General features: G+C 36.2%; 1 protein-coding gene across 13 annotated transcripts in view; it reads right to left on the bottom strand.

Annotated features, from left to right (window-relative positions):
* Nucleotides 1–17580, bottom strand: part of beta-Spec (spectrin beta chain) — a 48612-nt gene that overhangs the window by 26625 nt on the left and 4407 nt on the right. For 3 of the 13 annotated variants that reach the window (XM_088193024.1, XM_088193036.1, XM_088193042.1), the window contains exon 1: nt 15060–15266. The exons of 7 other annotated variants lie outside the window; for them this stretch is intronic. The gene's annotated coding sequence lies outside the window, so the exon portion shown is untranslated. Of the gene's footprint in view, nt 1–3863; nt 4153–15059; nt 15267–15339; nt 15654–17580 lie in introns of those variants that run through there. 3 more of the 13 variants (XM_088193027.1, XM_088193022.1, XM_088193025.1) reach the window with 3 other exon arrangements.

Raw genomic sequence — 17580 nt, 5'->3', positions numbered from 1 at the left:
AAAAACATTCTATTACAGGTGATTCAATTCTATGTTGGCAGCACTATAAATCAGACAGCTGTCAATAATCGCAAGTGTCAAATGTTAATTTGTAACAACACATTGACGAAATGGATCGCTTAACCACAGTTCAACGCGTTTAAATAGTTAAATTGTTCTACAAAAATAACAATTATGTACGAACTGTGTATCAAAATGTAAGGGAAGATTATTGTCAATTTCATCGTTCTATTGAGCGAACAACTCGCAACGTAGTGAAAAAAATGAAGACTCAAAGCGTCGGGGATAGGATAATGGTTGTGCATTATTGTGAGGCACTGGTTTCTGGTGAGGCATATTTCCACCTCTCTGCGTATGTTAATAAGCAAAATTGCCGCATATGAGGCGACGAAAATTCTCATGTGATTCACGAGAGACCAATCCATACCCAAAAAGTGACGGTTTGCTGCGCATTGTGGTCGGGCGGCGTCATTGACACTTACTTTTAAAAAAAAGTCAGACTGTACAATCAATGGTGAGTGCCATAAGCGCTTAATAATCGATTGTTTTTGGCACGAAATCGAAGATATTGATATGGAAGACATGTGGTTCCACATTAAGACGGCGCAACTTGCCACATATCGGATGCAACGTAGGATGTTTTGCGTGAAAAGTTCCCATGTCGCATTATTTCACCTTAACTGGCTGCCAAGATCATGCGATTTAATGTCATTAGATTTTATTTGTGATGTTTCGTTAAGAATCATGTCAAACCTGAAACGTTGGAGCACCTAAAAACCAACATCCGCCAAAATGTACGAAAGTCATCAAAAATTACATCGAAGGGATTGGCTGCTGCAAAAGGTCCAGAGGCGGCCATTTATTTGATATTCTTGATATTAATAAGTACATCAAATGTCCGATTAATTAAAAAAATTCTAAATTTGTATTTTTAAAAAAAGAAACTAGTTGTATCACCTTTATAACAACCAAATAATGATTTTAAGTACAACGCCGATTTAACTTGTGGTTGATTAATGGGTTCAAATCGTGAAAACTAGATGAAGTGGTTTGAAAATACATTTTCAATTGACCACCCAGGCATATCAGAAATATTTCATTCATAAAGCAATCGATCGATTGAAGTGAACGTATTTAGAAACATCAGTCCATTCAGTGAAAACAAACATTCAAGCAAGTGGGCACTCAAAATGCAACGTTAATGAGGAAGTTCTTCGAGTGCGTGTAAACAACATGAACGGCGAATTTGTTAAAACATCCGCAAATTATCTCATCAATCGTCGCTATCTTAAACAACCTTGTTCGCGATGGACGAAGATAACAAAATAACAATAGTTAATAAGGTGAATGATTTATTTATTAGATTTCATTGAATTCAATAGGTAATAATAGTTAATTTGATTAACAAGTTTTGTATAAAATTTACTGCAAAATCTCATTTTTGCGCAATAACATACATAATCGTAAAATGATCAGTGCATGATATCAGACAGGTATACAATGAAATTTGACGTGTAACTTTTTCGAATCCAATACAGGCGGCCCTCGACTTTCGAACGTTCGACTTTCGCACATTAAAAAAAAACATTTTTTTAAAAAAAAGTTATAAACATGAGTGAGAAACGGAAATACTTTAGTGTTGATAAGAACAAAAAGGAATCAAGGACTAATAAACTTCACACGATTCGAGACAAAGATGGAAATTATTAGAAGTTCTGATAGCGGTGAATCTTTTGCTTCAATCGGACGTTCATATGATACAAACAGGTCTACGATATGTTCAATTTTGCAAAATAAAAATATAATTAAGGAATATGTTCAAAATTGTGGAAATTAAAGATATATTTTTTCACAATCTTTAAAGATATATTTCGATAAAAACATTGCAATAAAAACATGGATGAAATGGAAAAATCTTTGTCATCATGGATCGATGACCAACATCAAAAAGATGTCCTTCTGAGTATTTCATTTATTCAAGCAAAAGCTCTTAGTTTGCAAAAAGATTGGAAGGATAGATTAAAAAAAATATTTTAACACGGTTTTTCAAGCAAGTAACGGTTGGTTTTACAATTTTAAAATGATGTTTTCTTTTCATAATATTAAATTTACTGGAGAATCGGCCGATGCGGATAAAGATGCTGCAGAAGAATTGATTTCCTAATTATCCAAAAATTATTGAAGATGGAGAATATTCCTCTAGTCAAATATTTAATGTAGATGAGACAGGTTTATTTTGGAAAACTCTTTAACAATGAAAAATATGAATGAAGCCTTTACGCACCATGACAAATTTTTAAATATTATGGAAGATTGTGATCCCAATGGAGAACGTATATCTCAAGTGCGTAGGGCGATCAATAAAGACATAGCAAGTTATAAAATACTATATGAAGAAAATAAAAAGAATAGTGGAAAACAGTTAACTCTTGATAACTTTTCAATGGAAACACCCGCAAACCCCACTTAAACATATTATATTTACTTGATAAATAAATATTTTAAAATACACACAATTTCAATTTTTTTTACTTCTCTCTACTTTCGAACATTCAACATTCGCGCACATTTTCAGGAACCAATTATGTGCGAAAGTCGAGGGCCGCCTGTACCTCTTTATATTGCGAATGTGAGATTTTATAATAATATTGTTTCTCAGAAATTATATTAATATAATTAATCAGCTTTATTTATTTATTCATTTTCAATAGCATAAGAGGGATAATCGGAAAGTAAACATAAAGCTAGTAATAATGTTACCGTTTCCCGTGCGATGTGGCTGAGTTTACCGAGCTAATCGCAGAAATGTTTAAAATGGCCGTGCCAATTCCTGTGTGAGGAGGTTTGTTCAGTGACCCGTTTATTATGCGCTGAAAGTCACTGCTAAACTATATCGTCAACTTGTTTCTGTCTATGCCTATGACAAAGATAAAATGATATCGTAAATGTAAAGTAGGAAAGTGTGGTGTCCACGATGAATGTAATAATGGAAACAGTTTCCTGAAATTTTATTTATGAAACGATTATCGAAAATTTTGCACGCGTTGGGTACCGAAAATGAGAACAAACGCGAGGCTCGCTATATGATGTTGGAATCAATACTTTTTCTTAGTTTCACCAAATGCATTGCGATTGAGGTCCACGGTGACTAATTTGAAACATAAATAAAGGAGGTTTTACAATGTATTAATTAGTCAATCAACAAATAAAATTTTTAAGTATATTTTCTGATTTTTGTATCATTACATTTCGAACATAGATTTTGCGTTTTTATAATCGTACACTGAGCTATCGTATTGTAAAAACAATAAAAGTTATATAAAACTCAAGGGATATCCTGGAGCGATCAGATAGCGTTTGCAGAAAAGCGGAAAAGGCTCTCGGTTAAGCTCGCGCAAAATTGCTTAGGCTCAGGCGCGCGCATACACAAAGATCGAAAGCTGCGCATAGAGAATATCGACTAAGTTTCTCCGCAAGTGAATATCCTCATCGCACAAGATCAAGTACATTCCGTTTCAACATTGCCGTACATTTGACTAACTACATTCACACAACGCAACCTTTGGCTACGCACCGTCCAACAATCAAAGGTCATAGCGTATTGTTCTACAAAGCTGAGAGCGCCGACAATCAATGATGAGTCGCTGCTTATTATGATAGATTGTAAAGGTCCTCGGTTAACGATCGAGCTGAGCGCGCACACAGCCCGGGGATCATAAACCCAGTTTGCCAATCCGGCGTGTTGGCCTAGGCTAGGTCAAACATTGTTACGTCTACATCGATTGAGATGTCGATTTCGATTTATAAAAAATAAACAATGATCTATGAATATTTATGGGACGTTGACAGCAGCACACACGCACCTGTTCTTTAGTTTATTCCACTCATAAATGGACGCGGTTCACAGCTGACGACCCGGATCCGGTGGGAAGCGACGCGAGATCGATAACGAACACTACTGGTTGCTACACCAGTTTCCGGAGAAAAACTGCTTCGACTCGCGTATTGCCGGTTTGAAGGGCTGCTAAGGCCCAGCGATAGCTTGGACAGAAAATCCGGAGTGTGGTGTACAGTCCGTAAGAATTTGAAAAGTGGGCCGCGACGGGTGCGTCCGCGAACGGCACCCGGACGGGACTGCGGCCCAGCGACGACGATGGGTAGCACACTGGCAGGACGTCGCGACGCCGGCGCTCTAATAAATCTGACAAAAATGCTTATAGTTATGAACTTATGAACACAAAAAAACAACAATGTTACTTTCAATAATGTTCCCAACCTTCCAAACTTCATCCACGGCACTATCAAAAATACTCGAATTAAATTAATTTTGAACAAGGAGTTCTTACATTCACGAGAACTTGTGAGAAACAAATCGGCTAGAGGCTTTTGAAGTGTGATGTTATATTATAGACGGGTGCTGAGGAATTTATGGAATGTATGTATAAGGAACGTATACGATACTCCAAACAGCACACATTATTATTAGACATATTATTTATGAGGGCCCTTTGGAACATTTACCCTTTAGTCTCTAATGAAAGGACAGGAAAAACATTTTTTAGTTCATTGTAAATGGTCAGAACGAACCAGGACTTCGAATCGGAACTGGGCTGAAAACAGGAAAAACTGCTATTCTTGTCGGAAACAAAATAAAATGAAATTTAATAAAAATCTTTGTACATTTTCTTATGGTAAATTGACCGGGCCCCCATACGAGCTTTTAGGCGACTTGGCATATAGTTAACGCTAGTATTTGGTTCCTTTTGAAGATATAGACGTGATTTTTTGATAAAAAATAGAACTTTCGAATATACTTATGATACCGTTTAAAAAAATTAAAAAAAAAAAAAAGTTTTTTTTTCCAAAACACGTTCAGTGTTATGAGTCGATTGACCCACTATACATACGCTCATAAGACTTCCAATATAGTTAAGGTCAGTGTGAGCTTAATTATACATATTTAAAGTTGAATTTTGGTGACAGTGTAGAATTCTTAAGCACCCAGTATATGTTTGTTAGCAAAATTTTTTTTGCAAAATGGCGACAAATATAAAAACTTAAACACTCGTAACTCAGTAGGTTTAAATTTTAACGAAAAGATCGCTATATATGAAACGTTTAAAAGCCTAAACTTCATCTAAATAAAAATAAAAATAAATAGATTTTTGCTTCAAAACAAGCGATGTATCATTTCGATCGGACCCCCATACGAGCCATTTTGAGACATTCAGAAGAGTTAACGCTCTTAACTGCTTGGTTTTGAAGATTAAAAATTAAATTTTGTGAATTGTACAATTTAATGAATTATATCTAATAAGGAAACATCGTTATTAGAAAGATAAATTTAATTTCGACGTCACAAAAACTGCAAGCTGTGCAACATTTGAAAAATATTTGGAACAAATTACAATTTTTAGAGAAATCAATTTTAATCACAAATGAACAAGCACAATCATGTAGTGAACGTCCAATGAAAAGGCAGACGCTTTAGATTTTTTTTAAGTAATAAGGAATTGGCAATAGACATTCCCTATTTCTACTGACGTGGATATTGAATCACTTTAATCATGTACAGTGAAACCTGTGAAAATTGACAAAACGTTTTGCGTAACTTGAAAAAGTCGTTTTAGTAAATATTTACCATTTCAATTTCTATTATTCCATTCTAATTTTCCTCATTGTAATGGATTAATGGTATTTCAATTTATATCAATGGGGGAAAATGATTTGACATAAGAGTAATTTATGTTACAAGCTCTGTCACGGAACGAATTCAAGTCAAGGCACCACTGTACAAAGATTAGACAGAAAAAACATATTTTAGAATTTTAAGAGGAAAATAAAAATATATATCCTCATTTATACAGAATTTAAATTGTGGTTTTAGGAGCTCCAGCAACACAAGTTGGTGTTGAAAGGGCCTTTCTGGTTTAAAATTTATTCTACGAGACAATATAAATAGTTTAAATGAAAATATATTAAAAGATATTTTAATAAATAGATTTTTTTATTTTTCCGGGACGAAAACCGAAATGGAACTTTTTTATTAAACCGGAACGAAAATAGAAATTAAAAAATAACTGTTCGAAGTCCTGAAGGTCGAAAAATTTACCATTTAAGCATGTGCATCTAAGATAACTAGCAAATACCTAGCTAGTAAACATATGTTTGAATAGCATTAACAGTCGATTCAGCGAAAAAAATATTTTTATTTAAATATACATAACCATTTTAAGTGAAAGCACGCGCATTATATATAAGATAACACAGAATGCGTGAAACTACTCATCAACCCAGGATATACATCAGGATTAGTTGGACAGAGTAGTGTAACTTACATATAATAATACATAAACAGTTATGTATGTGCGACAGTGTATTCAACTATATAATTGATAGCTATATTTTTGGTTAGATTAAGTGAATCGTTAGGTTAGCACGAATATGTTTTATTGTCGATTATGTTAGCTGTTCGTTACTTTTTTAAGTATAATATAGTCGTTTCAACTGAAATGGGTTTAATAACATGTAATTTTAAACCTTCGAGTTGATACATACATATTAATAATATGTGGGAACTGATATGTGATTCTTACGTAATTTATATTTTTAACAATACACATCCATCCGCTGTTCGTTGTTTAGTCACAATGCAAGAGATCATAAAAAATATCTATGCCAATATCATTATATCCATACAAAAGGATTTGTAGACAAAGCGTAAATTTATATATAACTTTAATGACGTGAAACAACTAGGTAATATACGCTTACGTCTAAGCAATAATTACAATATGTATCTACGTGGCTATATACAACCATAACAATATAGTAGAATCATCGAGGCAAAGTTTTGAATGTTTTTATGTAATAAACCGTAAATTCAACGAATCTCTATAATAACAACAACGAACAGTTTTAATGGTCGATAAATATTAAGATGGTTTATTATCATATACGTATGCATGTTTGTATGATAACACACGTCAAATCCGACTTTCATTCATCTCAAAAACACAGACCACCCTGACCCAGATATAACTAACGCGGTGTCGAAAGCTCGACTCTAGCAACAGTTTCTCATCTGTATGCACTAGGCGCTGCTCTCCAGTCATTCAGTCAGTAAATACAACGACCGGGGATATGACATCACGGCCATCAGAGTTCGTCCCCGCCCACGCTCTATTAGTAAAATTCATACACGGGGACGCCACCGCGAATTAGTTCGTTGATAAATGCATACGTCGCGTAATCGAGGAGATGCGGCTTTTACGGCGGCCTTGAATCGGATAACCAAAATATAGACGCGACGATTTCCAAGCGGATTGAAGCCGATCGAATCGTGAAGATCCGATTATGAAAGCGAGTTCAAAGGGATCGGAAATTTCGGCAACACAATTTGTGATGTCGCCCTTTCGATCGTAACGGACGTTAATTGCCGCGGGGTCACGCAGAGATCAAATGGGCGGTCGCATTCCTCGACACTGTTTAATATCGGGGTTTCCACCCAACACGGTAACGTGTGCTCTAAAATACTGATTGGGAGAACTGCTTTTGATCTAAGGGTAATTATTTTGACGATCTTTGACGGCGAAATAACTTGTTATAATATATAAATATCATGGAACAATCGAGGCATCAAAATCAACAGAAATAATACAAATAAAAACATTATGATAATCAACCGCAAAATAATTACCCTTAGAAAATGCTATATTGTTTGGAGAGTATTGGAAGATGATACACACGATTGTAAAATTAAAAATAAAATATTGGTTTATAAACATACGTGCGCCCAGTGTGAAGTAATACAACTAATACGATTTTAACTAACCTTTACTCAATGGTAATACAACAATAACACCGTCATTAGCACACGGAAAAATATTACAAAAATATCTTGCGAAAGGGCCCCCCCCCCGAGTATTACCCATCTCTGATTTTAAAACACATGCGTGACTAAAAAAGCAAATAAAAAATCAATGACCGATTAGAAACTTTCAATACCAAATACATATTAATAATTATGTTGATTCTATAACAATTTAAGGGCAATGCGTGATTTCCTTAACATTTAAATAATACTTTACTAATTAAACATATCCTAGATAAACATGCTGGGATATCAAGCAGAAACGAACCATATTTATTCTGATACAAATATCTTGGGATTTTATTTGTATCCTTTCTAATAATGATACTATTTTCTCAAATTCACAAAATCCTACATAAAGAGAAAGATTCGAAAATGAACTAAACATTTTTTTTGTTACTTCAGCTCTTTATTACTTTATAGATACTCATATCTGAATGGGGTTACTTTGTGCCACATTCAGGTCTTTGATCCCATTTTCGAGGTTTCGGTACCCAAAGGTTAAATAAGTGGTCTTAACCATTTGAACGCGGAAATCGACTAAAGTCGCCCAATTGATTTTTTTTCTCTTTACGCAAAAATCAGTAAAAAAAATGCTTTTCAAGAAAAAACTTTTTTTGTGAATAAACATAAAATATCATTTTAAATAAATAAAAATACAACACAGTGTCAATTTTTCAAAAAAAAAACAATTAAATATTATTTTTGATTAACGCGTCCAAAGGGTTAAATGCTAAAATAGTATTGAGTTTATGGTGGACCCCTCAAACTAAGGGTGCTAAAATTATTGAAACCGTGTGATATGTTACTAATTTTACTCATTTGTCCTTAAATCGCTTTGTAACCTGACCTATTACTATCACAATATAGATTCTATCGAGTAAATTTAAATACACATACACTGAAAGCATCGCATTATCCCACGCAATCTGAATTGGGTGAAAGGTGGGGTTTCGCAGGTTTCGAATCTGACAGCAGCGCGCAGAGGGTGCGTTAGTAGGTCAGTGACCGTCCTTGGAAATTTGTGCGTCTTTTTTCAGCCAGGGGGAAAATGGCAATCGAAGTGTGTGTATGTTCCCAGATACAAGTAATATTGGGAGATGACATCACACAACGACGATGACTCGTTTACTGCAGCCTTATCTAGTCTTTAGAAAACAAAACAAAAATAGATAGTCCCCAAAACAAAACAACGATGACCTAATCAATATACAACAGATAAAAATGATATTCGAAAATTCTGAACGACAGCAGCAGCAAATTAATAAGCCGTCTGCACGAAACGTCGAAAAAAACTAGGACAAATCGCAACTAAATATAGCAGGAAAATTAAAAGGAGCGGCATAGGTTCGGGAAGCGAACTGTGCCTCGGTTCGCAGTGTGTTAGGGGGCTGTGGCGGCGTCGAATATCGATCGGGGGCGCCTGGCGTCTGCGCCCCCGACTGCCGCCCCCGGGGCCGCCGCACCGTGACGTCACGAACAAGGACGGAAGAGACTGCGGAAGTGTTTTCGTCTCGCTCTGTCCAATGCACACCCTGTGCTCTCTTTACAGTCTTTGTTTCATAATATGCGATGAAGTCGCTTGTAGTAATATATAAATAATGCGAGCGCTCCAGGAATTCCAGGACTGGACGGAGGTGTATCGACTTTGGAAATAGAGGAGCAGCGGGGCGACGACCCCGACCCGTCACAACGGACGCTTCGGCGTCGCTTACGCGATCATCGTCACTCCCCGTGTTCTCAGTTTAACATGAAAAAACTGTATTGATTAAATCTAAATAGCAATATAAGGAAAACACTCGAATTATATGGTATGATTTGTAGTCACGATCATCAAATAAAAATACGAAGTTAAAACAAAAAAAAAACACGCAGATTTGCGTGTAACGCATGAAGTAATGCATTATTTATTAATGGTTAATATTGCTTAATTTATTAACCAGCTGTGTTAAAAAACCTTTTTCAGTACATATGCATACAAATATGTGAACTAAATATAATTATTTAATTTTACATAAGTTTATATGTACATGTTACAGTCAAAGTGTATACTTAGTGAATGCATGCATTGACTAGGCAATGTGTGCAATATCAAACTTAACTTGTCACAGCCTACACGGGGGAAATGAATCGACACTAACTAGTCAATATTATGCACTACTATACAAACGAAGTTAAAGTATTCAGAAACATAAGGTGACCAGACAGACGTCTCCTTTAATGATTGTTTTCATCGAACAAAAATGTCCGAGGTGACCTTTTTTAGCTCCGGCAGCATCTTTAAATAAACAAAAAATTCCAAAATAACCTTTTTTGTGTCCTTCGATATTTAAAAACTCTGGCCATCTTAACCTATAGGATTTTCAGACTGTCTCGTTTCTAAAACATAACGTAATTCCCAGATAGCACATCGGCTGTTTCAGCGCATGACCTTCACCTGAAACACCGCATCTAACAGTGGCAGTTCTAATATCAGTATTGCCAGAAAAAAAAATAATCACAAACGATTTCTTTACGAATCACTTAAAACCTGATTTTTTTAATTATCATGTATTAACTATTTTTTATATAGCTTTAGTTTTTTTTATATAATTTTAGCTAAGCCGATTAAATCCTCATACGTATTTCATGAGCTGCTTCAGTATATGACTTTTAATATAAGCTTTAACTAAAACTGCTACTACACATTGACTAGCTAGTGTAACCATTGACGATAATTAACACTTTAACTTTAGCATGTATATACATATATACGTTGCAGGTCAAGTGTGAATTTCGAAAACGTATACTAAACTAGTCAATGTATGCACTGTCAAATCACTTCAGTTAAAGTACATTTTTTATATTACGGTAGTAGTATTGAAATGTAAAAGTGCATTTTATTGATAATTTAGATTAAATTTACCTAAAGTTAAAAGATATCCTTCAGACAGTCTGTTTTCTGCATTCTTTGTACATCGAAAAAATAAGACTCCAGAATCTCTAATACATACACACCCAGACATTGGCGTCTAAAATAACCAACAGAAGATTCTATGTTTGTCGTTAGCTCATTAGCGAGAACAACAGCAATGACGAAGACTCGATTAAAACACGAGTCTGGCGTATCGTATGCAGAATTATCGCTCGCTGTTTACACTGTCTTACAATGTTATATAAATAAACTCTGCAGCTGACACGTGTTTCGCTGTTGTTCAACGTAATCAAACATAGATTTTGCTGTAGCGAAGATTTCAAGAAATACTGGTCCTCTTTAAAATGTTGAGCTTTAAAGAATCAATATAATGCGCCTAGGGATCAAAACCTGCAAAACCAAATGCTCGATTGTCACCAAAAAAACACCAAATCGATTATATTCTTGGCAACGGCACGCCAATCTCCGGTGGACGCACACAGCACTCTTTGTGCACAACACGCCTATTCGTTTGGACTATCGTAGAAAGCACTAGGTATTATTGAAGACGGTAATAATGGGAGTATTCCGGCCGGCGGACAATGATAACGAACGAACGGCGTTATCTAATTCGGGAGTGCCATTTTTGGCCCAGTGACGAATAAAGGTGGAGCGGCTCGCATAATGGGAAGCGATGACCGAGGGGGTCAAGGCGCGTCGCTTGACAAACACTACTTTGCCGCACAACACGCTAAAGCAAAATCGGTCGTTGAGATTAAGCGCTGCTTATCCGTGGATCATAGATATTGATATAGGATAGTTTTATACAGTAGTGTGGAAATAAATAATTTAGTAAGAATATATGTACAATGGTACACTTCAAAGTGTTTGGACACTACCCAATCAAGCAGGCGATGAATGACAAACGGTGAATCCATTTAACGCAAAAATGTATTTATGATGCGTTTCAAACTACAAAGTTATTCCAGTACGTGTTCAATTTCCATCCGAAATTTAGTGGAAGACAAACAGAAAATCCTGCGTACTTTTAATATTGCTCTAGAGCAGTGGGATACGCCAAGCGATGATACACAATAATTGTGAACATGGAGTAAACGAGAAATTGACAGCTGCGATGCATTCAGTTACTCTTAGAAGAGTTGTCAGCAAATCTTTCAGATGAATTTGATTTTTTTACCAACGTATGCATATAATACAAATAAATCAGATGCACGAGCGGAGTCCAGAAAGTTAAAAAAAAACCACTAAATTTGCATTGTTTTATGGGGGGCGATGTTTTTTACGTACATTTTATGACTTCATAAAATCAAGACGGGGCCAAATTGACCTATATAAATTTGTAACCGTTATTATCTTTATTGTTTCAGCCTAAACTGGCAAAAGGTTGTACATGATTGAGTGCAACAGTCATCGACCAAATAATACTAATGTCAAAAAAATGATAAGAACTTGGTATAACACGTTTCCTCCGGTGTTGCGTTGTAATCGCTTTATCTTTTATTAACTGAAGAGTTTTAGTGGCTTCGATTTACGCTGAATTTCCGGAATGATTGTGTTCACCGACTCGTTTTATTACGATTTCATTAATTACATGAAATATTGTCTACAAAATGTCCATACGGTAAGATGTCCACAAGGTTTAAAGGTCGCGCGGTAAGATGTACACAGTGAAATGGACACGGTAAGAAGTCCGAACACGAAATGAATATCGATATTTTATCAGATCATCCGCAATCTGATGACGTTCTCTTTTTAACTCCCAAGTCGGATTAGTCGATTGATTTTTTGCTACCAGGTCGCATTGCGGTTCGCATTAGACCTTTAGTGGAGACCACCTGCTTTAGAGAAATATGTTCGAGACTCAAATGCCTACATAACAGTAACCAGTTGCTTATGTATTGTGCAGATTATGGATACTAACTAGAGGAGGCTAAAATGCGCCAAGGACTTTGACGATAATCTAGAAGGCTTGTATATAACGATGTACTATAATAATCCACCATATAAAAATATTGTCAAAAAATTTACAGATGTTGAAATTATTACAATAGAACATGAAAAACATTTGTAATTCTCCGAGATCCGTCTAAACTCCGAACCGAAAGAAAGATGTATGTGGAACTAAAAGTATTCTCCAAGGTCTGTTAAAAACAGTTCAGAGTAAAAATCATATTTGTTATGTTTTCTTCTGTGGTGTGAACCTTGCACATTTGAAAACACGTACGTGTTCGCCGATGCGTCCGTGGCATTTAGGCGACAGAAAGCGAGTTTCCGACAAAAACCATGCATAATGAACGATGTTCGCACACGGTGTGCGAAAAATTTAACAATAACGCAGATAAGGTGACCGACATTCGGCGTTTAAAAACCATTGTGTGGCAGACTGGCAGTATATTTACTCCGGCAGCATGCGAACCAGGTAGGAACAATGCGTACGATGGACGTATCTCGCACGCCGGGCGGAAGAGTGTTCACGTTCAGTACCTCGGTGACCATTTTGTCGCATCGAAACGAGTGTGAAACAATGCGGTCGGTCATTCGGGGTGTCATGATGTCACGGTCCGACGGACGCGGACAACAGATACACGAAACGCACGAAATTACCGTTTTATGTTGTAGTTGAAATATGACGAAACACAATTTATTGCGAGGCCAAAAGGGACAACGCGTCTCCGTTCCTTTAAGTACTCAACATTGTTTCGATTATAAGCTTAAATTGTGGAAGTGTGGAAAAACAGGTTTTCATTAAATAACATTACATCGACTGCAAGTTTACCTATTGAGTGTTTCCGAGTGGGTTTTCTCGATAATCATATTGTTTGTGAGCAAATAAATTTCCGCGATTTACGGGATTAAAAAATAAAAACATTTTTTTTAAATACTCCAAATTTGAATGCAAGCGCATTGATATAATGGTTTACTCCCACTTCTCGCACTTGACCTACATCTGGAACCTCTTCCATTGCCCATGCAGTGTGTCTTGAGTTCCTTTTTAAAGTATTCGATCATTTTATTACAAATTTCGTTCTATACCTATATTTTACGCAATATTTCTTAAAACATATCTACATAATGCCATTTACGCGGTACGAGGGATGAGTGTATATAGAATGTCATACAGATACAATAATTATTATTGAATAATTTAATATTGCTAGTTGCAGCTCATGATCTATGAAGATAGTTGTGATATTTTAACAAATAAGTTATTGTAAATCCATGAATTCGCCTTGCTCGCCACGCATAATTCGCAGCAATAAAACGTCGATATGTTTAGCAACAAAAAATTCCGATTTATTTTCGTCGGTTCGTTCGAGTTCGCGAGTATTTTCGACTACGAATTTCGAGGTCCAAAGCGCTCCTGAGAACGCAGGCGGGTTCGCCAATCCGAAAACTCGAAATGTCCGAAACCGGATTATGGATGAGTAAATAAAAAGTGGGACACACACACGCTTTGCGGAGAAAATCGCGATTGGAACACTGCCAAGGGTGTCGAAAAAATGCGTCTGAAAAGGGCAACGAATCGTCGCCGGCACATCTGTTTATGACTAATCGCGTATTAATTTTGTGTTCTAAGAAACTCCAATTACCGCCAGGACAACGAGCGGTCATTCATCACTGATAAATAACGGAGCGATTCAATTACTTTCAAGTCGACCTTATCTTTGGAGTGCAGATGCACGCTGGATCTCGAGAACAAATTGTAGCACATATTAGTTTCCGCACTAGTAGATAGAAACTAAAAGTATAATTGGAAACAAAATCAGACTTCATCGATTCGAAACGCATATGCACACATGCAAGCGTCGATTGTGTATATTGGTTAGTAGGAGCAACACGTGAGAATTGAAATTGAAGGCGAAGCAGAAGCTGTATAATGAAACGATAATTGAACTAGTAGCGTTGATTAAGCTAAACCGGGCATATCGTAAACTAAAAATATATGCGAATTGGAGCAAAAGTTTATGCTCTTAGAATGAAGACAGAGGTTAGAATGAAGGACAGTGTCTTGTGCGTGTTCAAAAATTGAACACGCATATAAAACTGAGATATGTTTTGATTTCTCAATAAACAATTAGTGTTTATTGAAAAATAACTATGTTCTAAAAAAAAAGCTTTACATAGAGAAAGAGCAATGCCCTACCAAATTCGCGCTAACATAACGTGGCGTAGTAATACAAAAAAAAATACTCAACACAAAGGGATATAACGGTATTTTATTGTTCCTCGCCCATACACACACGAGATTAAAATGTGCAATTATCCACTCACATACTGTCGCGAATTGAATTCGATATGATCAGTGCGGTTTCCAGTTCGGTAAACTATAGATACAGCGGTCACAAAAAATGCACATAATCAAATTTCGACGAAGCACAAGATCGATTACGTGGGCGCACACAAAAACAGCGATAAAAGACGAACACCAAATACTTTTACTTCTCCCCTCCACGTATACAAACTTCTCGCGGCCGACTGACAAAATAAATATAAAAGACGCTAGGTATAATGTGAAAGAGGAAGAAAAAACGTGAATCGGTTTGGAACTCACTCACACGACGCAAACATACGTTCCTACGATAACAAAAGCGAAGAGATGGACTCTGCGACGGCTATCTCTTGGTTCGATTCAAGTGTTTGTATGTGGATTTTACTATCTAATCGCCTTCTAACCGATACTTTACTTTATAACCCTTTTTACACTCCGCACACATATACACACACGTACACACACTGTAATACTGGCATTACTAAAAATACGCGACGCGTCCGATGAGAAATCGTACAAAATTCAATCACCGCCTAAAAATAAGCGTCGCTCGCTCTCGATGATGGTCATGCTCGGTGGTAAGCCGGTGGTGAACTGGAGACCGAAAAAGAAGCCCCGCGGTCTCAGCGGCAGGGAATCGAACCGTTACGATTCCGTCATTATAAAATCGTTAGCCGAAACCGAAGCAGTCGGGCGGATTGAAAAGTTTGTTGATTGTTATTTGTTGTGGTGGCATATAGATGAATACCACCACCACACGCAAAGCGTTAGTCTTCACTCTTCAATGCTTCAATTATTGCCTTAATTGTAGAAAATGCTACATCACAGTGTGTGTTGTGTTATAATGAAATAGCTTGAGAGTTATAAGTGTTTTTAACAAGTCTCTTGTAATGATTTCTCACTCTTAAAAAATAGTTGTTTTACTTTTAAACAAGGAGTGTGATGCGATGAATATGAATAATGTATGCATGACTGAATCTCAGACAATATAATACCGGGTGAATCACGCAGCAAAAATATTCTTATTTATTTGGAAACAAATGTAATTTAAAATATTCGCGCGAAAAACTATCAACAAATCCAATTTTTGTTCTAATTAGTATATTACACGAACTTTAAAAAAAATTAACGTCAATAATAATATTTAGCCGCAAAACTCCCAATCACATAATAAAGTTTGCTCTATGATTGGTTTAAATTAAATAATATTAGTGATGCTCTAAATATTATGAAAATATAAAAAAAAAATTACGTATTCTATTTTTTATTTTATAGACGATTCTCGAAAAAAATCTCAAAACCAACAGAAAAAAACATCTGGTTAAACACGCCCATTAACTACGCGTATTACTGCAATGTCCAATTACATACGGAGTTTGTCACTCCAAAAAATAAACTGATTGTGACCGTAAATTTCCTATAATTCCCGTAAATAAAATTGAGAACTCCTGGAACGTAACAAAATAAACCATCAAAACAAAACAAAAAAGCAGACACTAAAAAAGAACCATAAGCAATCTTATCCGACAATGCGCTCAAGAAGACCCGCAACAGTCAAGACGGCGAGCATACAAGTATGTAATTTGTTTCAATTGAGGATTCCGCGCTCTCCGACTGACGTAATTCGGATGAATTACATCAGATGCCCACGTGCGATTTTTATTGGTGGTAACAAATAGCATATTTTCAACTATGACATCCACTTGCATTCGCTGAACCGGCATGCGTACATGTGTATTAATAACAAAAATACAAATCGGAAACGCCCATTCGGCGGATGAATCACCATTCGACGAAAGACTTCTCGACAATTTTTACTAGACACTCAACCGCAATGACTGTTATTGCCAGATATGATGGTGCAGAATCTTCGGCATTGTCAGAAGAACGATTTCAGGCATTTTTGTAGAGAAAGAACCGCTTCGATTCATGTTGAAGCGCGTTTACTCGATCTGCCCCTCGAGGCGTTAGTAAGCTAGTGCTACCACAAGCTAGACAACCAAGAGTGCCGATTGCATTAGTATGAGTGAATCTGTCAACTTATTGGTTCCTGTAAAATAATTAGTAAATGAATTGAGCTCTGATTGGTCAGTGCTAACACAGGATTGGTTAAAATAACATCTTTTGGGATAAATGGGCAGTCAGTAGTTGATTTGGTAAGAAGCGGAACGGTCGTTTGTTTAGTTTGTGAAATACACGGTGTTTACCAACTAACGAATGTCGGAGTATATTTAATTAGAAACAAGAAGACCATTATCGGGACAAACAAAATAAATTGTTTTAAATGTAGATTACGCTCGGGATAACGATGCCGGTTTGTTATTGTGTGCGTGTACATGTATATGAGAGGGAGAAGCGATGTAGCGTGTACTTCGTTGTCTCGCTTTCTCTTTTAAGGACAGTCGCTGATTCGTCAACGATGGTATTTGTCATTAAAGTGCAGTGTGGCACAGAAGTTCGATATTCTCTAGTGATTTATTTTAAATAATTTTGTGTTGATATTGGTTTAACCCAGATATACCC

This window comes from Plectrocnemia conspersa, unplaced genomic scaffold, assembly GCF_051122295.1.
Source record: "Plectrocnemia conspersa isolate PC_06_02 unplaced genomic scaffold, ASM5112229v1 ptg000009l, whole genome shotgun sequence".
In the NCBI taxonomy this organism is placed as follows: domain Eukaryota; kingdom Metazoa; phylum Arthropoda; class Insecta; order Trichoptera; family Polycentropodidae; genus Plectrocnemia; species Plectrocnemia conspersa.
Note: the sequence above shows the minus strand (reverse complement) of the source record. Positions and strands in the feature narration are given on the sequence as shown.